This window comes from Mustela erminea, chromosome 11, assembly GCF_009829155.1.
Source record: "Mustela erminea isolate mMusErm1 chromosome 11, mMusErm1.Pri, whole genome shotgun sequence".
In the NCBI taxonomy this organism is placed as follows: Eukaryota; Metazoa; Chordata; class Mammalia; order Carnivora; family Mustelidae; genus Mustela; species Mustela erminea.
The window spans coordinates 29,273,846-29,298,983 of record NC_045624.1 but is presented as its reverse complement, the minus strand read 5'-3'; the positions used below and the strand labels follow the sequence as shown (position 1 = coordinate 29,298,983).

At 40.2% G+C, this 25,138-nt stretch overlaps 1 protein-coding gene across 4 annotated transcripts in view; it reads left to right on the top strand.

The window, feature by feature from the left end:
- The window catches only part of CPED1 (cadherin like and PC-esterase domain containing 1), a 265,826-nt gene that overhangs the window by 1,254 nt on the left and 239,434 nt on the right, over window positions 1-25,138 (top strand). The window lies entirely within an intron of this gene.

Below are 25,138 nucleotides of genomic sequence, written 5' to 3'. Positions count from 1 at the left end.
GAATGAACTAGACAATTGGGAGTTGGTGGGAGTATATGAATTCTTTATAAAGTTTTAGGATTCTGAGAGAGATGAGGATTTACAGTTCAGGAACGTAAATCAAAGATTCATAAAATTTGATCAACATTGAGTATTTCCTTAAGGTAATCAGTTTGAGTGCCCAGACCATTCCAAACTCAAAGATATTCCAGAATGCCATTTTATAATCGACTAAATCGATTTTTCATTGGTGAGCAGATTTTTCAGGCAACGTATTTATTTCTGAACCATTTAAAGGAAGAGTATAATGTTTCCTCAAAAGAATTGACACCAGGCATTTTATTGTTTGTAGAATTGGGAATTATTGGTTATTCTATACTTAAGCTATTCTAATTAACTTTACTAATTGTTGTTGAGTGTTGGAAAAAAACACAAAACACGTAACTCCCCCCACACAAGATTTCTGTTTTAATATACCACTCTGCTCATGCCTGTCAGTGAGAGGATGACCTTTAAAATAATCCAGTCTAAAAAAGAAAAAGGAAAACGAAAAACGCACATGCAAAAATTCATGGCAGCAAAGCCACTGATTTCAGTGCTCCAGCAAGAGGTATAGCAAGATAATTTAGGAAGCTGTAGGTCCTATCTCATACCTGCCGTAGATTTGGGTAGATCCTACGACTGTGGTTATGTTTGGAGCAGAATTTCCTATTGAAATTCTAATGCCTCCATCCGAATACCATCTTGTTTCAAGAACTTTATGTATTTCCTTTCAGATTCATAACCCTGTGAGATAGGTAGGGTGCACACGCTCGCCATCGTTGCACAGGTAAGGTGGCTGTCAGAGATGTGTAGGCAAACCACAGGGTGAGCAGGATGACCTGGTACACCCACTTGGTTCCTGCCATGGCACTGGGGCTGAAATCAAAGTTAAGGTCAAGGCTCTGATAGCCATTGGTGAAAGCACAACTGTAAGAACTTACTGAAATATGATATAATAGGTTAGAACAAAAAAAATTTTTTTAACTTTTGAGTGACTTAGTTTATCAACAATGTCAAGAAACATGACAAAGAATAGCAGATAATATAACTAGAAACACTCCCAGATGAAACTCTAACTACGAGTGTGAGTCAGTTATTGACTGTTCTAACATCACTGAAGAATCTGTATTTTTTCTTCATTTGAACTAGCATTAATTTTTATTTGCATTTTTAATACATCAAATTTCTAATGGGTGTGAACTGTGACTTATAAAGTCACTTCTTGTTGTTTTCCCTCCCAATATTAATATAGTTTCTTTAAAAATACTTGAAATGGTTTTGCTCTTTTTTTTTTAGATGGTTTTGCTCTTTAAGTAAAGAGCAAAAATTGGTGCTAAGAATTTTCAACAAAAAGGTTTTTATTCATTATTACAGCTCTTCTTATTCCCTGCTTGACTTCATGTGACTCCTGCTTTTGCCTGTAACACAGGCATATGTTAACTGTTATTCGTAGGCTGTCACAGAAAATTCCATTTCAGCTTTGGATCTCCAGTTACTTATAAACCATCTGAAACTTATTGGCTGCTTGTGTAAAGCATCACACACACACAAAAGCCAATTACATAACTTTTCCCCTCAATTATTCACAATCTTAAATATTTCAATCATAAACAAGATTCTCAATTCACAATTATAATTCATAAGCCCATGGATATAAAAGTAAATTTCCAAACATTTGCCATGTATCTCTATTTTTAACTGACTTGTGTCAGCCATTGGTTTAGAGCCAGTTTCTATTAGAGATAGAAAGGAAACTAGAAAGAATCATGTGGAAGTTAGTGAAAACCAGTTCTCCTTGTAATACATGTTCAAAAAAAATCAAATAATAATCCAGCTTTAGAGATTAAACATTCTGTAAGATCGCTAAAGTAAAGAAACAGATGTCTTTGGGATCAATGTATGTGGATCATCCTCAAAAAGAGCGACCTTCTGAAGTTCATTAAAGAAAAATCACTGATGGGTGCTTGTGTAGATTTTCCTCAAGACCTAAAATTAGCTTTTATAGAAGAAGCATTGTTTCTGTCTAGAAATTTTAGGTTTGGGTATGACTTTTATTTACAAACCAAAATGTTCATTTTTCTAGGGCTTTCCCTTGCTGATACCCACCCATTTTAAAGTGATTTTTAAAGTGACTTAAAACAACTGATTTTTGACCTAAGGTTCATGGATTCTAGGAAGTATTTGGATTTAGAAGATGACCACCAAACACAGACATGTCACACAAAGTATTGTACACATGCATGTGTGTACATTTGTCTGAGAAAAACCCCGATGCCCTGCAAGTAGTCAGACCAAAGGAAATACTAAGAAACAAACAAAATGCTTAAAACAGCAATGCATGTAAACTTTCACTGTTCTTCCAGGAAGTATAAGTTGGGTTTGGATTTATAAATCTGAAAAAGGAAAAAAAAATCTTAATGAAAGAATCCATGCAAGGACATGTGGAAAAGCGTTACATTCAGATAAACATTCAGAAACTAAAATACACTCACAGAGACTTTCTTGGATCACAGTTTTCATACTTTCGTGAATAAGCAGGAACTATTCCCCAGGGACTTTGGTTGTGGCTCTTTCTAAGAGAAGACCTTTTGTCCTTTATCAGTCTAGCAACAGAGGGTTCTATAGTAGCAGATAGTTAAAAGTGCGTGACTGTGCCCTTAACACCTCTGCAGCTGGGACGTGGTTCACTGTCTGAAACTGTTTTCAATACAGATTGAGATCATGGTCTAGTATAGGCCAACTTTCCATAGTGAGGGAGTACTCTCCCTCTTCTGGCCAGATTTTCATTCTTTTTTCCGTTTGAACTTTCCAAAGGCCCTTGCTAAGCCGCTGTACTTTTGTGATTTCTTCAGGGTTTTCTCCCAATCTTAGTTGTCTGAGTTTGGGCTGATAATCTGCCGTGTCTTAAAATTATATTAATTTAGTGTGTCAGCTGAAGACAATTCTACTTGTCTTCATTGAAGTAGATCGCTCAGTAGATTTATTTGTTTTCCTGGAATCTAACACTTAAATATTTCACAACATAGGAAGCACATTGAATTATAAACAGACACAATGGAAGAAAATATGCCCAATATACATCCTTAGTTTATGTTCCTTTTTTTTTTTTTTAAAGATTTTATTTATTTATTTGACAGAGAGAAATCACAAGTAGATGGAGAGGCAGGCAGAGAGAGAGAGAGAGGGAAGCAGGCTCCCTGCTGAGCAGAGAGCCCGATGCAGGCCTCGATCCCAGGACCCTGAGATCATGACCTGAGCCGAAGGCAGCGGCTTAACCCACTGAGCCACCCAGGCGCCCAGTTTATGTTCCTTTAATGGAAGCTGTACTCTTTGGAGAACACGTTTATACTCACCGGAGCCATGTGTTACTGATACCTCCTGTTGATGCTCCACTTGGAGAATGAGTAGTTCTTCGTTGCTCGACTCTTCATTCTCCATGTCTTCTGGATGCTCCATTCTCCTTCAGTGACTCTTCTCTACAACTACACTTCCCAGTATATGAGCATAATGCAATGCAAATACTCAAATGTTTACATACAAAAATGCTCTGTTTAACTTTGTGCCTCCACTAATGCCTAATATATTTAACATTTGAAAATTTCTAAAAATTGCTTATTTCGCCCAGGTCTTCTGGAGACAGGACCTGAGCCAAGCACTTAAATGCTAATACTCTACTGGATACTGCAATCCCAGGGATGCAAGAGCAGGAGGGGAAGGACTAGGGAGAGCAAAGACAAGTGGGTATGTTTATGAGAGACATAACCAGGGAGGCTGTATTAAACTCCGCATCTCCGAACAAGCATGGTAGGGAAGGGTCAGGAGGGACAGGCAAGCTATCTCTTGGTTTTCCCTTCTTCTGTCTTTCCTTGGTTAGAACTGTCCCATGCTACTTCCACAAGGTGTTACCTGGAGTCTTAGGGTGGCCACTGGGGAAGCCAGGGTTTCAGTGGGTGCAGTCCTGTCAGGGAAAAGGTGGTTCCTCCTTCTCAATCAATATGACCTATAGGAAATCCCAGGTTGGTGGTCATGGTAAAAATGGTGTCCATGGCTTACCACAACCATGGCATGAGTAATGTCCAGGAAGAGTATGTGAGGCAAAGTGATCTGGTGTCTGATACAGTAATTATGCTAATGTTGCTTCCTAAAAGCCACAGAAAATGTTGAAATAGGCACTTACTCTTGGAAAATGGCATCACTCCTTAAGTGAAATATTTATAATCATCTCACTGACAGCTCTCCAAATTAAAAAAAAAAAAAAAATGCTCACTTCATCTTTACCCTTTGTCTTCCTAATTCAGTGCATTCTTTCATTTTCTTCATTCCTTCAGTGACTCTCTGTAAAGCAGTTTGTGTCAGACACTATACCAGTCACTGGTAGTGACTAGAAGAGATGGATAAGTAGTTAAATAAATGCTAGGAAATCCATAACTTTAATAGAGCACTTCGAAAGATGAGCAGGAGTTAGAAGGGATAGAGAAAAAGAAATGTTTTACAAACAGAAAATGCCACACGTGAAAAGAAGAAATTAAATGGCCTGATAGATTTGGAAGATTCGAAGTATTGTATGTGTGGAGGGTATGTGTGTTTGTGTGTGTGCAGGTGTGTGTGAGATGTGTTGGGGGGAGCACAGCAGGAAGGCAAATAAATGAGGCAGAAAATTCAGCAGGGTCTAGATGTGGAAATGTGGGCACGTTAGAGAGTCTGGATTCTATCCTGAAGGCAACAGGGAACCCCTGAAGAGTGGTAAGCGAAAGTGGCATAAGTAGATTTATGTTGTCGAGAACATTCCAGAACACGTATTGCAGAATGGACTGGAGGGAGCAGAGTTGGAGGTAGGGGATCCAGTTCCAAGACTGTTTCCCAGTACCTCTTCTTTGCCAAATCTCACTTTCCTCTTGTGTTCTTGAACGCCTCCTTTCAGCCTTTTCCAGAATCGGTTCCAGAGTTACTCTCTCTTAGTTACTCTATTGCCATTTCAGACCTTTCCACTGGACCATGCCTTCTGTCAGTAAACATACTCATAACTCATAACATACTCATAAGAAAGCTAACCATAAGCTTTCATTGTACCCGGCAATCCACTTCACCCAATGTGCCCTCCTCTCTCCTTTCCTCTCAGAGAAGCTCTGGATTCGCTTCCGGGCCACCCCTACCCATCCCTTCTCCTTTTCATTTAGACTCACATCAGTGAGTCCGTGGCTGTCAGATGAAATGATTATTTTCAATCCTCATCCTTCTTCTCTGAAGCATCCTACAGTATTGGTCAACAACTCTTTCTTGAAATTTTCAGTTCAGTGACGGAATGGGATTATTTTCTGATCTCTATGGATAACTAGTCGTCTCCTTTCGTGGTACATTTCCTCTGGTGCTAAAAGTAGACATCGCCAAACTTAGTGTATTGGGCCTTCAGTTGTCTGTTTTATAATGTCCCCCTGGTAATGATATCCACTTTGTCTACCATTAATTTTTCAACCTGCAAGATAACCTATCACATAGATTTCTAGCTTGGATCCCACTCTTGAACCCACCATGTACATCTTTAATTTCCTGCTATCTTTTATTGAGGAGTGATAAGAACTGTGAAAATCCAGATGTTTTTCTTTCAAAATTTTCATGCCCAGGGGCGCCTGGGTGGCTCAGTGGGTTTTATATTTTGTGTCAGTTACCACGATTAAAATTTCTAAAAAGGTAACAATTAAAAAGAGAAAAAGAGGAACCTGAAAAAAGCTGTGGCTTTTCTAATTTGGAAAGGACAGGCCTATAGATTATTCGGAATCACTTGTTTCAACCAAACTCAACTTGTATGTTGTTTCCCTGTCTGTTCTCCATTTCCCTGACCCCTGGCCTATTCCTAGATGCCCTCTTTGTGGTTTAGATAGTGCCTCTAGACATGCTGTTCCTTTTTTAGTTCTGACTTCTGACTTCTGATTTCTCTCTGAGACTACGATGTACTTTATTACTATTTATTATTCTAAGTAATATTATTATTTATTATTACGTCCTTTATTATTCTAAGTAATTCTTTATTTATTATTTGTTTGTGTTTGTATGTGTGCATGTGTTTGTGAAATGTGTTGGGGGGAGCACAGCCCTTTATTATTCTAAGTAATTTTAGTTAGTATCACCTTAGAACAAGCCTCTATGACTGGTATAAATGGGTTTTTCCCAAGTCCCCCAAATGAACCCAGATAATAACTAATTAGTATTCCAAATTTTTAGAGTTTACCATTACAATCTAATGCTTTGTCCTCATTGCTACTAACCTAGACTATTTTCAGTCACCTAACTAGTTCCCTCTCAATCTACTGCACATTCTAAGCTATCTACGTATAACTCCTATAGCATCTCTCCTAAATAGCCTTCAGTAGTTGTTATACTGAACCAATTAAATTGAATAGAATCTATCCCTCTCGTGCCTAGTATGTTCCAACATACTTTTCTGGTCTTAGGTCCCACTCTTCTTTATTTGTAATCCGTAAGCAAGCCATTCCCTTGTTTCCAAATGCCACCAAATGCTGCCTTTGCCTGGAGTCCCCACCAGCAAGTCTGTCCTAATCTATACCTCTAGACATCTTCACAAACATTCTTAAAGCATTCTGGAAACTGGAATTTTACCTCCCCTTCATGTCAGGCCTTATCTCCATGACTTGATGTGTGCTTGAGCATCCCTAGTAAAATTTATTTTCATTATAATTATTTAGAAATGAAGAAACGTGAGAATGTAGAACTGGAAACAAGTTGGAGATCATTAGGTTCAAGATCTATATTCTATAAGTGAGAAAAATGAAGCTCAGCTCACGGAAAGGAAGTGCCTCTCAGAGTAACAAATGGAGTTGATAACAATAAGATTAGACTAAGACCTGTGTTTTTCTAGCTGTCTCTATTCTATTTCCCAACTATCTCCATTTTTTTCCCGTATATTCCATTCTATTTCCATATACTATCTCCATTCTATTTTCATTTACTATCTCCAGTCTATTTCCATACACTCTCCATTCTATTTCTATATACCATATCCATTCTATTTCCATATACCCTCCATTCTATTTCTATATTCTATCTACATTCTATCTCCATATATTATATCCATATTCTATATCCATTCTATTTCCATTTACTATCTCCAGTCTATTTCTGTATACTCTATTTTATTTCCATTTACTGTCTCCATTCTATTTCCATTTACTATATCCATTCTATTTCCATATATTTTATTCTATTTTCATGTGCTCTCCATCCTATTTCCATATATTCTATCCATTCATTGGCATTATGGGTTGAATTGTGCTCCCCTCATAAAAGATACGTTGAAATCCTAACTCCGGAACCCCAGAATATGACCTTATTCAGAAATATGTTTGTCATTGATATAATTAGTCAATATGAGGTCACATTGGAGTATCATGGGCCCCTAATTCCATATGACTGATATTATAAGAAGACAGTCAAACAAAGACAGAGACACCTGGGAAGCATGCCATGTAATGATGAAGACAGAGATTGGAGTATGTAGCAAGTCAAGGAAACCTGAAGATTGCTGGCAAACTACCAGAAGCGAGAAAGAGGCAAGGAAGAAGTCCCCTACAGTATTCAGAGGGAGCGTGGCGCTGCTGGCACCTTGTGTTCAGGTACCTAACCTCCAGAATTATGAGATAATGCATTTCTGTGATTTTAAACCACGCCTTTGTGGTACTTTGTTATTGCAGCCTGAGGAAACTAATAAAATTGGGGAGGCAGAGTAGTTCAGCACATGAGCTCTGGAGTCAAATTAATAGCACCTGTTACCTTGCTACCTTGGGCACATTTCTTGATCTCTTCAGGATTTCATTTTCTCACCTCAAAAGGGATATATTATCACCTACCTTACAAGGCTAACATGAGCCTTAAATGAGATAAATCTTGTGAAGCACTTAAAGTGGCTGACACACAGAAAGCATTCAATAAATATTAACTATTATAATTTCCTTGAGGATTTGCTCATCCTCGTAGTCCCTACAGACCCTAACATTTGGCCTTCACAAAGTAGGCGAGCAGTAAATAATTGCTTCAGTGAACATGGGGTCCCGGGGTAAGGAGCGCCTGAGAGGAAAGCCTTGTTGAGTTTCTCTCCCTTTTGTCCTATGTCTACGCTGTTGTCTCTTCTCTAAAATGAGCCTTTAGAATCAAGACAGAACTTGGGGAAGCTGTTCTGTCTGTCAGAGTCAGACCTGCTTATCCGTAGGCAAGATCTTTGGTTTGGGCTGAAACTTATTAAATTTTTATTTGTTTTTTAAGTTTGAGATGCCAGGATTAACAATATGCTATCGTTGAGGAGGTAGAGAGATGAACTGGGTAGGAAGTAGAGGAAAGAGGTTAAGATTTCAGACTCTGAACAAATATATACATATATATATATTTGTTTGTTTTGTTTTGTTTTGTTTTGTTTTTCTCCCTACGTACAATACAAGCTCCTAAAGAGCAAGTACTTGACTTAACTTGTTAACTGCTTCTGGCGGTGCCAGAACAGTCTCAGACACAGAGTGAGCTCTGAATAAATATCTAGTCAATAAATAAATGAAGGAAGGAATCATGACTTCGGGGAATCAGAGAAAGCCTACTTTAAAGCAGAAATGAAAAAATGAGAGGAAGTGTTTGTTTCTTCTTTTTTATTTTTGTTGAGCTCTCAGGTCCTCCACCCCATCTTCATCTTGTACCAGTATCCCTGTACCATCTTTTCTGATGCTTGTGGCTAATGTTAATCATTTCCCATTTTGCGATATTATATCTGCTTTAGTTACCATCCGTTTCTCCCGTTCTCTTCAGATTTTTTGTCTCATTGGGATTTTTATCCTGTAAGAGATCTCAAGTATCTCCCATATTTAAAAAAAGAAGGGGGGGCACCTGGGTGGCTCAGTCAGTTAAGCCGCTGACTCGATTTCAGCTCAGGTCATGATTTCAGGGTCATGGGATCACGCTCCATATTGGGCTTTGCAGTCAACATGAAGTCTGCTTGTCCCTCTCCCTCTGTTCCGCCCTCTGCTCACATGCGTTCTCTCTCTGTCTCTCAAGTAAATAAAATAAAATCTTAAAAAAGAAGAAGAAGAAGAAGAAGGAAGAGGAGGAGGAGGAGAAGGACAAGGAGAAGATCATTTCCCAAGCAATGTGTTTTTCTAATTACTTCCCATCTTTCTTGGCTTCTTGGTCGCCATCATCTAACCTCTCCTTCTGTGAAGCAATTCTCATTTTTTTTAACAGATTAATTCTACCAAAATTGAGCTTTTCCTTTTATGTGATTTTATATTTTAACCATTTTGAAAGTAAATATTTAAAAAGTATGTTGATGGGAATCTAAATACAGGGGACTATGCACAGGAGGCTCGCAGGAGATGATGTCAGTGTACTAACAGGTATGTGATTTTCATAGTATAAGTTGGGCTGCCTGACAAGCATTTAATGCCTGTGGATTTCTTTGAGATAGCTGATTAGAGCTGTGTTAGATTTTTAAAATGAAGCATGCACATGGGTGAAAAATTGTTCATATTGAATTTTAAACAGATTCAAATTTGCTTACATTAGATAAATTTTAATGAAGTCTTGATGAAGCCCATATTTAAGTAAGTTATGTTAAGTTTTCTATGAATCAAAGAATTAATCATTTTATGGGTGTCATTCTCCCTCTTTTTTTTTTTTTAAAGGCAGTGGTAGTAGCTTCTGTTTCTTTTTCCCTCTAAGCAATTCTGTTTCTTGTTTTAATGGAATTGGAAACTCACATAAACCCTCTGAAATGGAAACCACTAGATACACTCACATTATAAAAAGTGCTTCCTGTTATCAACTTTGAGTCTGTGGCCTTTTGGGGTGAAAGAAATGTTTGGTTTCATTTTTCCCTTTGGTTTCCTTTAGATATTTTTTCTAAGGAGCCATTCTCACTAAAAGGATGAGCTCATGTTCTAAAATAGGATTTATGTTCTCTAACAGAAACTATACCAAAGTTGGAAATGTACATGGTAAATAGTACTTTGTCAACGTTTGCACTTTCCAGAGACTTGTTCAAAATGCGAAACTAAACATCTAGACTAAACATGGACAGAGGTAAAAAGGAATATAATAAAAAGCTACAAGTTGAGTCTTTGCCATATACAAGCATTAATGAAAAAATTTATATAACTTTCAATTAAATTCACTAAGGGAAGCTAATTCATTTATGATCCAAAATAGTAGATGAAACAAAATAATTATTAAGAAGACCTCATGGACTTGGAAGAGCAGAATGGGCCCAATCATGTGTTCTGAAATATAATTACATTTGGTATCTCTAATCCTTACTTGGGGACTCTGGATGGAACCCCTGCTAATTGCCTATAGTGCATCTCAGTCGGGCACTTTCTTAAGGGGTGAGGTTGGCGGTGGCTGGAGGGAGGCAGACTCCCTACATACTGATGGGGATAGACCTAATTATCTCCATCAAGACTTCTGACCTCAAACCTTTTAAGTGTATTGAGTAAGAAGTCCAAGAGAGCATAGGTGTACTGTGGAACAAACATGGCCTTTGGTGCATAATGGTTCAAGTTCTGTGTCATTTATTAGTATAGGTCATAGGCAGATTTTACCTAGATTTCTAAATTTTGAATTTCTCACAGGAAAAATGGAGCTAAGCTTGATGTGTAAGAATTGGTTATGGGTCTGAAAACACCAAGCATGGTGGCCGACTAGGGTTTGTGTTCAGTAAATGCTGGTGTTTTTCTGCCCACAGAAGCTGGATGTAAGCTTTGACCTCAAAAACAAACACAACTCAGAGCTTATAGGATATATATTTTTTCAAGAATGCACATATGTAGTTCCTATTTTTTATCTTCAGCCTATGTGCTTTCTTAATTATATTCTATTTAGGCAGATATTGAAGGTAGCATGTTCTATGCTAGCGGTCTTCGGAGTTTCTCTCTTGACACCTCTTCAAAGGGAAGCTTTCCATTGGTTTTTCCTGGACACATATTACTTCATTCCCCTCCTGCTCCAGAAAGTGTTCAGCAGCAAGTAGTAGGAATGCAGCACATCTTTCCTGATTTATAAAGTGCAAATTATTCACCGATGTCGATATTCTAATTCTTTTCATAGCCAATTTCTTATAGCACACTTCACAGCTAATTTTGGCAAACCCAAGCTCATACCTGCTGCCCTAAAAGTATATTCTGACTATGCGTGAGAGAGGGATCTGGGAAAAGTGATCAGTCTGGGAGAGTTAGGCAGGGGAAAAGCCTCATAATAGTAAATAATCTATGGGGAGAAAAAATTTATTAAATAGTGTCGCGAGCATAACCCCTGCATCCCGCCAGGAGGTCGTGACATGTAAAGAAGAGATAGAGAGATGGATATGATGTAACTCACTTGATCTTTATTGGGACGAGGTCCGTACCACTATCGTGGCCCGGTCACGGTCCACTGACGTTGTCACTGAGAAGGAGACGTCGCCTCACAATCTAGACAGAGAGGTCACTGCAGAAGTTGAGACTGAGAACCAGCGAGTGGTCGGCAACGAAACTGTCGGGGCGTCGGTAGCACCGGCGATGATGTCCTCCTGACAGGGAACTCGCTTCACCTCAGTCCAACCCGATGCCTCCTTATATACTGTGCTAAGTCTCCTTCATAAACATATTATATCACTTATTTTTCTTATGCTTACACACCAAAAACATACACATGTCGTAAACATGTTTTGGTCTACGATATTTCGCACAAATTAAAAATATTTACAACTTGTTACTGCGAGCTAATCTTATCACTACACGCATATGGTCTAGGCTTACTTGCTATGTGGTTAGTTTGTATTTTGTTCCTGTTTTTCATTTAGTAGGGGTTTGCACTTACTATATATTATTTATTTATTTATTCATTTATTTATTACACTTTATTTATTAAAGGTTCGTACTCACTACAATAGTAATATTGCTCCCAGGTGCTGGTTTCTCTTCCTGGTTTTGACATAAGGAAAACTGTTGGGGTTGTGGTCCACCAGTTGAGGTTCAGTCTATTTGAGGCAGATCCTGCTGTGCCCCCCTCACTTTCTCCAGGTGAAAGAGAAAGAGAATTAATGCCTGGTAAGGAGGAAACTTGTGATGAGCGCTGGGTATTGTATGTAAATGATGAATCCCTAAAGTCTACTCCTGAAACCAATATTGTCTTATATGTTAATTAACTAGAATTTAAACAAAAACTTGAAGAATAAAGAACTAATGGAGGCCCACTTCCAATTCTGAAGAGATGGGTAACCACAGACAAGTGACTTCTTTGGTTTCTTTTGGTAGCCTGTGGCATAAGGATGAAAATATACATTACAGAGATGTCATGGGGTCAGTGTAGCACTGTAGCTCAGAATGTTTTGGAAAGCATTGGGATTATAAGAGACAAGGGAGTCAACATTATCACATCTGTTAAAAGATAAACCGAGGCATATTGGAAAATTTAAGAGTTTATTTGAGCAAAAATGGATTCCGATCAGGCTGCCACAAACCAGAAGTGGTTAAGAGTGTCTCCCCCACCAGGAGCTCAGGGAGAGACTTTAAGAGACAAAGGCACAGGAAAGGTAAGGCTGTTATTGACTGGCTGAAGCTTAAAGCCTAGTTGGTTCTTTTTGGTTGGTTGTCCTTAGGTTTGGATTTGCTAAGCTTGAGGTATTTACAGCCTTAGATTTTGGTTTGCTTACCTAGACCACTCACTCAGGCCACTTCAGTCTAATAACCTCCATGTTCAATTAATTTAATACATCCCAAAGGATAATGTCATGAAAATATTCTCACAGCACTTGGCATCTCTTGAGGGGAAAAAATGCATGTAGGCAACATAAATGTGAGTACAGGGAATACTCCTTTTTTCATTAAAAAGTTATAGTATAATGTGCTACACAAATGTCAAGTTATGCAGTTATGTTTCAGAACGCTACTAGGAGTCCAAAATTGCACTGTCACAATTGTTTTCTCTTGATGTTTCACTGTTTCTTTAACAAGCAATAGGAAGTATAATAGCATTCCAATAGTTTCAGCCCTAAGGCTCGTTCTTCCCTGGTGGAAAAATCTAGCATTAATTTAGCCAAGTGCACAAATGCTTCAGGAAAAATGGAACAGGAAATTAACTTTTTTGTAGCAGTGCAGAAACTATCTGACCTTAGCAAAGCATCCACTAGAAAGTTGACTTTCATACTGAGCAGTAATCCTTCCCTTCTAGACACACCCAGAGGGCAGAAGCGATTTCAAGTGAGCTTTCCCTCACTCCTCCCTTTATTATCAATGCTCGCTCTCTCTCTTTTGAGTAAACACTGAAAACATTAATAACCCATCTGAAGCTTCCTAGACGCAAGCTAAACCTACTTGTCCAAATATTTTGGGGCTGCATAAGTTATTTTAAAAGTAGATTGGTTGGGGCCAGAGTTAATTTTCTTTTTCGTGGAGAAGAAGAGAAAAATGAAGCAGGTAAGCTGATAGTTTTTCTTTTAAAGAAGCAGTGGTTAAAGTAATATTATGTCTGCTTTAAACAAACTTGTTTGCTGGTAAACAGATAAAAAGTATTTGTGAAAATATATTCTGTCAGAAATACGAACTTTAGGAAGCTAGAGCTGTCTCCTGTTTTTAATATAAAATAATGACATTTTAGAAGGAAGCCCCTTTTCTGTGTTATAATGGAGGATGTCTCATCCCCCAATGATATACACATGAGCCTAAGCACAATTCTTAGGGAAACCCTGAAAAACTGACCAAGAATTTATAGTAATGTAATTACTTCCTGTGAATTCTAGCATGTGTTAGTTTTTTAAGATTTATTTATTTACATGAGAGAGAGAGAGAGAGAGAGAGCATGAGTAGGGGGACAGAAGGAGAGAGAGAGAGGAGAGAGAATCCTCAAGCAGACTCCCCACTAACAATGGAGGCTAACGTGGGATGTGGGGCTCAATCCCAGGACCTTGAGATCATGACCTAAGTTGAAATCAAGAGTGAGATGCCTCACTGACTGAGCCTCCGAGGCCCCAGTGAAGTCTAGCTTTTAAACAAAACTGTCTAATAAGTTACTGGCAGCTGGATCAGGGTGGGGATCAAGTTGAGACAAAGCCTGGCACAGGAGTTGAATGAAAAGATGAATGCGATCTAGTATAATTCATGCCTTGTATCCAGTGTAAGGCTTCCCATGGTGGCCTGTGGTCCTTAAATTTTTCTTTTGTACTTTCAGTTGATTTTTAAACTCTGGTCTCCCCTGGCCACCCATCCAGGTCTTCCTCAATCTATAAGTTGTCCTCGTTTTCCTGAAAAGACCAAAGCAGTTTGTTACGCAAGAAGAGATGGTTTCTTCCTTAGGTCTGGCCTATAAGACCTTTTGTTGGACCCTTTAAGAATAAACTGGATCTCTAGGAAGGGAACTCACTTTTCTAGCCAGTCACAGAAGAAAGCCAAATACTAATCTGCCACATAATCCATCCCCTAAGGGAAGAATTACAGAGTTTAGGGACCTGAAAATTTGATAGCAGTATTAGATGATGTCTTATTCTTCCCTCCAGCGATAGTGCTTATTTTGTGGTATTACTAGATACTATCATTTCCTGCCAATTTTCAGTTTTTAAGGCAAAAAGTTGGCCATCAAATACTTAAGCATTCTAGAGTGAGTGTGTCATTTGGAAAGTTCGAAGTTTGGTTTTGAAGGGAATATGTGAGGTTGTGTTATGATGTGTGGGTGTAATAGTGTAGCATGTGGCAACATGAGTGTGATGGTTGGGGGAAAGGCTAGGTGGAGGCTTCTAGAGGGGAAGCATGGGAAAGAGGGTTCTTAGGTCTCCATCGGGCTGGGAAGGTGTTACCCAGGGTAGTCCCCAAGGAGAGCCAAGGTGGTTATGTTAGTACCGGCCATTGAGCTGAAGGGATAAGAAGCAGCCACACATGTGTTCAGAGCAAGCAAGAAAACAGAAGGAGAGCCAAGGCATAAATGTGTGCTTTATGGAAACCTCATGTATAAATTTGGTTTAAAGCAAGATGTTTTTTCATGTGGAGTGTGGTGCCTGAATATGTAGCAATCGTTCCTCCGTTCATCTTAACACTTTGACCTCCATGTGGGTAGGATGAGGCAGGGTTTCTCTGGGTTCATGAGGTACATGCCTCTCTCCTGGGGCCTTTTCTTCCAACAAGAACTGCTGCTGACCCTTACTGCCCCGGAGATGCTGGGGCACCTGCAGGTACTATGTTGGCTTTCCATCCTTCCCCATCTGTGCAGTTCATGGCGACCCTGGATTTCTGGGGGAGAATCTGGATAAACTGGTTATTACAGGGATGTGAGTGCTAAGGGGGGAGACAGAGTTGGAGATTCTAGCTGCATGGGATTACTTGAAGTGGGTTGAGGGACGTCTATCCTCCTCTCCTGGGAGGTCTGCCTGTGGTGACTGGGTAGGCAGTGGATGGAGAATCTTCATCCCCAACTCATGCCTGAACTCTACCCTTACATCTGGCAGATGTTTGCTTAAGGCTGGAGTCTCTGTGCAGAGTGGGGCATGGTCCCTCTGGGGCTGAAAGAGATCCTCGGCTGGCCAGTGCATGTTTTCTTGCGATGGCCCTCTGCGGAAGCCTGGGGCCCGTGCGTGCTGTGTTGAAATGCAGCAAGGACTGCAGGGCTAGGAGGCCTGTCGAGGGTGCCGGGAGGGCCAGCAGCAAGTCTTGTAGCAGGCAGGGGGGAGTGGGGAGAATGAAGAATGCAAATGAGGAGCTCAGGAATTAATAGGTGAATGCTGCGGAAGATCTAACACTAGACAATGGTGGCCATTATCTTCTAAGCCATAAAGAGGGAATGTAACGTGCTGAAGGGCTTTCTATATCTTTATTGTGAATTCATTTATAGAATGTTCTAACAAAGTATAAAATTAAATCATATTTAGTTCTATAATTAACATGGCTGCCTAATTTTTACCTAACACCCAAATCTAAAAAGTCTGTTTTATATATGGTATCATTGGTCATATTTTCTTTCTTTCCTTTTCTTTTTCTTTCTTTTTTTTTACATTTGCTCTATCATTCTAGTTTTGTAAAAGAAGAATAGTAGAAATGATGATCGGTGATTTTAAATGTGTTACTGCCCCTAATATACAAACAGGACCTTATCCTATTCCACTTGTAATTGGACAGCACCCCTGTGAAATCACGTGATTGGAATGTTTAAGGTTTTTATTATGTTAATTCATTACACAAAGAGACCTTAAGACCGATGTGGCTCTGATGCCCTGGCAACCTAAGCCTGTAAATGTCTCAAGGTTAGTAAACCAAAATGCTAAGGACAACCAGTCACGGAAAACCAAGCTGTAGCCAATCAAATAATCTGCATTCTTTGCTTCCACGCTTGCTCTGTGTAAGGCTTTCCCCTGGCTCCTATGGGCAGAAAGCTCCTAACTATTTTGGGTTTGGGGCTGCCCAATTGGAATGGATTTTTGCCCAAATGAACCCTTAAAATGTTAAATGGGCCTCAGTTTACCTTCTAACAATTTAAAACATTTTATTTTTTTTTAAGATTTTTATTTATTTATTTATTTGACAGAGAGAGAGACCACAAGTAGGCAGAGAGGCAGGCGGGGCGGGGGGGAAGCAGGCTCCCCGCTGAGCAGAGAGCCCGACGAGGGGCTCAATCCCAGGACCCTGAGATCATGACCCGAGCCGAAGGCAGAGGCTTTAACCCACTGAGCCACCCAGGTGCCCCAATTTAAAACATTTTAATTTATCAAGAGGTTCTTCTATGCAGTAACTTCTTTAAGAAATATTTAATATGTGTTAGGTTTATGAGGGCTGTATGTTTTCGACTGCTTTTTATCTTCACTGAAATCTCCCTTGATCCTTACACTAGTGTGAAAAGCAGGACGGAAGGCTGATGCTTGTTTGCAGATGAGGAAGTTGAAGTACATCAAATCGCACCTCAGCGGCATCAGCAGATAATGAATGGAGGGTGGGAAGTAGAGGGGAGACCCAGGATTTAGAAGACCTTGGGGGGTCTTGGGGAGTTGGCTGGCAAAGACTCAAACTGAGATTCAGAGTCTCTGGCATCTATAAAAACGTTTGGTAGATTGTATGATGCTTAGGTACTGATGCTGCTATAATGAACCCAGGGCTCTTTCCTGTCTGTTCTGTCGCTTGTGTAGGGACTTGCTATTTTAAGACTGAATCGCTGAATTCACTTGTTGTTTGGGCATGGGGGTGGGGTGGGGGGGACAGAGACTTGCTATTATTTTAACGCTTTTCAAAAGAACAAGTTCTCCCCTTGTTTTCTGCCTGCTGTTTCACAATTGCGGATTGTCGATTTTATATTTTCTTCATTATGGCTTTCCTTCCACTACTGTGGATACCATGGTAAGGTTCAGGGGGCTAGAGAGCATTTACCCTAAAACCTACAAACATGATCAGGGCTTGAGGAGAGCACGAAAGTAACTTCCTGCTCTTACACTCTATGTGCTCATCTGATTAAGGGGAGACTGAGAAGGGGGAAGCTTGTAGAGACAGGAAAGCAGAAGGAAGGAGAAGAGACAGCAGAAGAACACTTGGGAGCGGTTTTTGTTTGATCCAAAATAGGAAGCAAACTCCAAGGCGCCCAGAGAAAAATCAACCTTCGTTCTCTCCCTAAAGCTTTATCTTGTGCTTAAAGACCTCTCCAAGGACACTATCATGAGTATCATCTCCCAGCCATCTCTGTGTTTTTGTAATCTCAGCTGGGTCTTTGTTATGTCTGTAAAGTTACAGCAACCAGTAAATTGAAGACCCACAGCTGTGCATCGTGGGTGGCAGCTGAGCCAAGCGGGGGGGTGGGGGGGTTGAATTCGTTGGAGGAAAAGCCTCCAGAGGGGCCTGAAAAAGATGCTCCATATGACTTTCAAAACAGCGAGGAAAGAGAAAAAGAGAAGCTGGGAGGAGCAGAGAGGGGAATGGAAGTTCTTCCACGTTGGTAGAAATGGCTGAGAGGTCAGGGCGGTAGAGGTTTGTAGCCAACTACAGCGGCAAGGCATGAAGGGGAGACACGGGTCACGGGCTGGAGGAGACGCCACTGTTCTTGTGCTCTTAGTTGCGTTTTTAACTTCTCTCTATCTCCAAGATTCTTGCTATGTGTGAGGGTCAGCCTGGGGAAGCTGTGAGAGGCAGACATTTCCAGCCACGCCCGGCATGCCTGTGCATTGGCTGGAGTCGGAAAAGCCCAGAACTGTCCAGTCTGCCTTATTTCTTCTTAAGTCTTTCCAGTTGTCCTCCACTAGTCTCTCCTCTTCCTCCCAACTACACAAGCTCGATACTGTGTGCCCTGCTCAGAGAGGCATGTGTCGTTTGTGAGTGAGGACACTGGGCATCAGACATAGAGACGACCTGGGAATTCTCAGGATGGAACTTCAGATTTTAAGAGATGTGGTGGAAAGTCTTTACTGATCAACAAAAATCATTCTATATCCCCGAAGTCTCAGAATCGCAGATGTTCCAGTGGGTTAAGGCGCTATGTCGGTATTTATCCGTCAATAATTTCTGGTTTAGGATGGCCAGATCTGGGTCTCTCCTGCTGTTCCCTTCCATTTTCCTCCTTTGTGCTGCTCTTCTTCTAGTATGTCAGGCTTACAGCCTCCCTCTCTGCCTGCTTCATACCTTCACGGCCAATCCTTTCTTCTGGAAGGTTTTCATCCTCTCTATCTTGCCTCTCTCTTAGCAATACACATTGTGATTTGGCGATCCTATTGCTGCTTCTCCTTGCTCTTTCCACCCCAAACCAGGCTCCACAGTGCTGTACTTACTGCCCCTCCCCTCCCAGGGCACGTCCCATGCCCAGTGTCATCAGGAATCTTCTTAGGACAGGTCTCATGTCTCTCTTGCAGTGTGATCGCTCAGGTCATGGAGTACTTCCATTTTTAAAAAACTTTTATTATAGGAATGATGGCCTATACTCTAGGAAATCTTGTGATTTAGGAAGTAGAAGTCTGGCCTTCTGGACTTCTGTCAGGACCCCGTCCACCCTGAAAACAAAACAAAACAAGAAATTACCCTCCCAGTTTTCCTCCTTTGTTTCTTCCCTGCCATGGCTTTTAGTAAAAGGAATTAAAGTTCATCGAGGGTGTCCCTAGGTAGAGAGACCAGCATGAAGTTGCCAACTTTTTAATTCTCTACTACTGAGGAAGTTTTGGTTTCCTACTGGCTACTTAAAAAGATAACAAGTAATGTTGTATTAACTTCACTTTTCTCCTCATTGTCAGCTATTTCTTATGCCTACCGGACCCTATTTACTGTCCACAGTAAAAAGCACCCTATGGTGCTGACCTTCAAGAACTTCCTGTTTTTAAAAAACAAACAAAAAAAAAAACAAAAAAAAACCTTCCTGTTTTAATTTCTTTGCCCATCTTTTCTCTCCCTCTAAGAATTTTCTTTTCTTCTCTCATTTTTTTCCTCACACACAACATTCTTAACATGTGCAAGTAACAGTATCAAAAAAAAAAAAAGAGCGCCAGGGTCATTCTTTAACATTTTACCCAGACCAGAGATTTTACCTCTGCAGGAACTTACCTTGCGTTTGATTTCATTCACTGTTTATTGCTCCGCCCACTAAAAAGTGAGCTCAGTGAGGGGTAGAGCTTTGTCAGGTTCTTCAGTTTCATTGCTCAGAGCCTAGCACTGTGCCTGTCATATAGAAAGTGTTCAAGAATATTAAGGAGGTAAGCGAGTGAATGAATAAACATTGAGAAAGAGCCAAGGGGGAGGGGACATGAAGGATCCAGGAGAAGAAGAAAAGACGGATGAAGTTCTCAGGGATTTGAAGGTAGAAATTGGAAGGTTTGTTGCCTGGAGGAAGGGGAGCTATGGAATCCGGAGAGTGATTAGCCATGGATGAGAGGAGGACAGGTTTCTTCTATGGAGGTCAACAGAAAAGAGGAAATGTTAGGTGTGCTAAAAGGCTATGGGTCTGCGAAAACAGAGGCTGTTTAACCCAGTGTGTGTTTCCTTCTAATAGTGCTCATTGCCTCTATGAATGGGAGGCAGTTATCTGTAGAAATAAGAAGGTAGCTGGAGATTGGGAAAGTTAGTCACTATGGAGAATGTGAGAGAATTGGTCAGGGAAGCATAGCAGGATAGTCTGGGGACCCCGAAGACCGAACTGGTTTTACCAATAAGAATCTGGCCATCCAGGCCCTTTTCTTCAGAGCTCTCAACAATCCAGCCCAGGTGCAGGGTGGGCAGGCTACTGAGATCTTTGGGTCTCAGCTCCCACGGCACTCTAGTCCTCCTGATTTACCTGGCACGTCATCATTTATTATCATAGTTGTTTGTATCTGCTTTCCTTGATGGGCTGCCGGCTCTGGGGGGGCAGAGTTGTGCCTGTCTTGTTAATGGCTGTGTGCCCAGCTCTTCCTTGCTTGAAGCTCTACTGTGTGAATGATGCAAGTGCAGTGGAGGAAGGGAATAATTTAATATACTGGGGAGGAAGTGGTTGGAGTGTTGGGCCATGGAATCCAACTGAGAGAGAGAAGGTGAAAAAGAGGCTAGGAGAAAGTTGGCATTAGAAAGAAAGACTGGGGGGCGCCTGGGTGGCTCAGTGTGTTAAGCTACTGCCTTCGGCTCAGGTCATGATCTCAGGGTCCTGGGATGGAGTCCCACATCGGGCTCTCTGCTCAGCAGGGAGCCTGCTGCCCTTCCTCTCTCTCTGCCTGCCTCTCTGCCTACTTGTGATCTCTCTCTGTCAAATAAATAAATAAAATCTTTAAAAAAAAAAAAAGAAAGAAAGAAAGACTGGTGGTTGAAGAACTGATGGGAATAAATGAGAAGAGATGGAAAAAAGAAATGCGATCAGAGGATAGAATATCTCATTTTATAATTTCATAGGTGGGGGTGTTTTGGGATCACAAAGTCCAAGCTGTGTCATTGGGGTGGGTGTTTGTAGTGAAGTGCAGGAGAGAGTCATTGGGGATGAAAAAGTCATAGATATTTTATGGTTTGAGATGCAAATGCTGAAACTTCCACTGAGATTTTTCTAGTTGGTGTTTTCATCAGAAAGCGAGTAAAATCTGCCTTCGGCTCAGGTCATGATCTCAGGGTCCTGGGATCGAGTCCCGCATCCGGCTCTCTGCTCAGCAGGGGGCCTGCTTCCTTCTCTCTCTCTCTGCCTGCCTCTCAGTGTACTTGTGATTTCTCTCTGTCAAATAAATAAATAAAAAAAATCTTTAAAAAAAAATAAACATGTTTAGAAATAATGAACACACACTTTGCTTTCATGAATTCACTAATTTGCTCATTCATTCATCTCTTCCATCTTACTTAGAAACTGACCTTAAGCAGTATATGTACAGTAACTAAAGCAGACACATCTAGGCTTTCATGAAATGTACCAATCTGTGTAAGAGGCAGACATCAAAAAAGTAATATATACTATAAATTGTGAAGAGTGCCAAAGGGAAAGACGGATTGAGAAATAGGTGATGGTAGATTTGGGGAATAGCTGTTTCAGTGGGCACAATTTCATCACAGCTGTATTGAGAATACACTTTTTTTTGTATTGAAACTTTATTGCTTTTGTTTCTCTATTATTTATTTTTATTAACATATATTATTTGTTTCAGGGGTACAGGTCCGATTCATCCATCTTACACAATTCACAGCACTCTCCATAGCACATACCCTCCCCAGCTGTTTCTCTATTATGGTTTAAAACTTACACAGAGGCACAGATGAACAAACATGCCTTTCATTGGATGTTCATGGGTTAGTCAGTAGCCCCAAGTGCAGTTTGGGAGTGCAGGTCAGAAGGAGCTCATTGTCATGGAGTTGGTCTGAGATGCATGTGTTCCTTCCATGATGAGCCTGAGATCCAGTTTGAGTCAGCTGTGCCGTAAAGACAGAGGTTAACTGAAGATTCATTTGAGGAAGGAACATTCTCACGAAGTTCTGCTTACTATCCAGGGAACCTCTGGTTCCTCAACTGTCCTATAATTATAAATAATTTTTAAGTGGAAAATGTGTAGGACATGCATCCAGGAAAACCCCATGTCGTTTCTTGAATTCTCTAAAGTAAGTATAAATTTCACCCACGGGTTTAAAAAAAAATCCTTATTTTATTCTTATAATGGAAAAATTAAAGCATAATTCACTATGATAGACTCAGCAATATTTCTAAAATGTCAAAGATCTAGACCAGCAAGCCAATTTGACTTTTAGTTATATATAACACACACCCAAGGTCTGCTATATGATTTGTATTTGAGCATCAAAAAGTGTCATAAATACATGGCTACTTTAATAAATCTAGAAAAAAATTCTCTGTCATGTGAAAAAAAAAACCCCAGTTTTATTTTTCATCCTTACTATATACTAAAGAACTGTATTTCTTGCTTTTGTGGTAAGTCTTGGTTGAAGATTTTTTAATACTTTAAGTACTGAGAAATACGCTTTTAGAATATAGCTCTTTATTTGATTTTTCTACTACAAATTCATTACTTTGCTCAAACATTTAATTCTATTTTTGTCATTCTTGCTACTATTTAAAATTCTGCTGAAATAAGTTTCTTAATACAAATGTTCACCACTTTCTATTCCCAATCTCCCATGATAGTATTTATAACCAAGACTTATACATATTAAAAAAAAGATGTTTGTATTCCTTCATTCCAGGAATATATATTATGTGCCCCATATGTGGCCAGTAGTATTCTTTGGTTGGAGAAACAAAAGTGAACAAAATAGACAAAAATATATGGTTTAATTTACCTCCTTTTATGGTATGGGGAGACAGACAATAAACGTAATAAATAAATAAATTATATTTTTGCATTAAAAGGTGATGAGTTGGGTACCTGTGGCTCAGTCTGTTAAGCATCCACCTTCAGCTCAGGTCATGATCCTAGGGCCCTGAAATGGATGCCTGTGTCAGGCTCCCTGCCCAGCAGGGAGTCTGCTTCTCCCTCTCTCTCTGCCCCTCCCCCTGCTCGTGTTTTCTCTCTCTCTCTCTCTCTCAAATAAATAAATAAAATCTCTAAAAGAAAATAAAATGTGTTGAGTAACATAGATAAAAACATGTATCAAGACATATGGAAACATATAGTTTATTGCAGAAATGTCTTTTATGATGGAGGCCAAACTATAGTAATTGTAAAGCTTATAGAATTCTTTTTTTCTTTAATGTTTATTTAGAGAGAGACATTGAGAGTGCAGGGAGGAGGGGCAGAGGGAGAGGGAGAGAGAGTCCCAGGAAGACTCCATGTTGAGCTCAAAGCCTGAAGCTGGGCTCGATCTTAAAACCCTGAGATCAGACCCAAGCTGAAACCAAGAATCAGATGCTGAGCCAACTGTGCCACTCAGGCACCCCGAATGCTTATAGAATTCTTAAAGGAAAATCAGAGTCAAAACATATTGTTATTCAATTTTATTAATAATTCATATCATTTATTGATGGAGCATGTGTTGGTTACTTTCATATTGCAAATTAATTTAATTCCCCGTACAACTTAATGAGGTAGAATTTGTTACCTTAATCATATGTATGAGAAAATTTGGAGGTAAAGAGATAAAACAACTCCCCCTGCCCCAGAGGTTGAACCAAGCAAGTGGTAGAGTCAGAACTCAAATCCAGATTTCTGATCCCTGGCCCTCCTCTGTTCTCCCCCACATTACCGCATCGGACACTTCAGGTCGTGTATTACAACACTCTGTCCTTTGCTTTATCTAATGTGGTATAACGGTTTCAGATTTTGAAGGCTTCCCAATAAAAATAATAAGTGTTCAGTTTTGTGGGTTTTTTTTTTTTTTAAGATGCATTTATTTGAGAGAGAGAATGTGAGAGTGCAAATGGAAGGGCAGAGGAAGAGGGAGAGAATCTCAGGCAGATCTCAGGCAGACTCCTGGATGTGCACAGAGTCCCCGTGATGTGGGGCTCCATCTCATGACCTTGAGATCCCAACCCTGAGATCATGACCTGAGCTGAAATCAAGAGTCAGATGCTTAATCGACTGTGCCACCCAGGGGTCCCAAAAAGTATTGTTTTAAAATAACCTTCATAGGGTCATCTGGGTGGCAAAGTCAGTAAAGCATCTGAATCTTCATTTCTGCTCAGGTTGTGATCTCAGGGTCGTGATCTCCAGGTTGAGAGATCGAGCCCCAGGTTGGGCTCCATGCTGAGCATGGAGTGTGCTTAAATCTCTTTCTCCCTCTCACTCTGCCCCTTCCCTCCTCTGAAATAAATCAATAAAATCTTTGAAAAAATTAAAATAATTTTCATATAGTCTGGCAAAGTGATTTCTGAGGGACAATTTTTCAGATCTTTCCAGAAGAAGGGAGAGAGAGCCGTGACTGGGAGTTCAGAATGTTAACATCTAGTAACACTCATTCTTTCTCCTAAGGTCTTCTCCACAAGCCTGTGAGTCTCAAGTTAAGTTGCTGTAGCGATGGCCAGGTTAAATTCTGCCACTAAAAATACATCTTCAAAACTGTAGGCGTAATCAAGAGCTCTCATTTCCCGAAGTGCTGCTTCTGGCATTTGATAATCCTGCCTTTGCTGGTGTGGTTGACGTAATTATTCACCTAGTTTTTATTTCACGGATGCAGCGTGTGCACCTGTTGTTGGACCAGTTAAAAGTGTTCTTGCCCCTTGGTCTTGGGCCATTTTGCTGATATAGTGTGTTATAAATATGACCAAGACAGGAGCAGTTTGTATTACAGGATAATACAACATAATTTGACTGACAAGCTCACTTCCCATTATTCTCTGTAGTCTGAGATGCAAGTTAAAATGTCAGTTTATGTTACAAAGGTTATTAGAAAACATGGCCAGTAATTACACTGTATTTATAATCTGCTCTATATAATGTAAGAGCTACATTGCTCTTGCTTAAACTGAGCCTGGCTGGGGGAGGGGGAGGGGAGGGAAAGGAGGAATGTATCTTTCAAAATAGTAATAACACAGAGTTTGAAAATACACTCTCCTCATGTGAAATCACTGCTCTATTTGAGCCAGCTGTAATGGAGAGGAGCATCCTGTGATTACGAAAGAAAATACTGTGAGAAGAGAATTCTGGGCACCGAACATTTCACTTGAGTGACACTGATATATTTGGAAGCATCTGTCTTCCCTTGCACCTAGATGCATGTTTGTTTATTTTGGCCTCCTGTGGGCTCATGGTTCC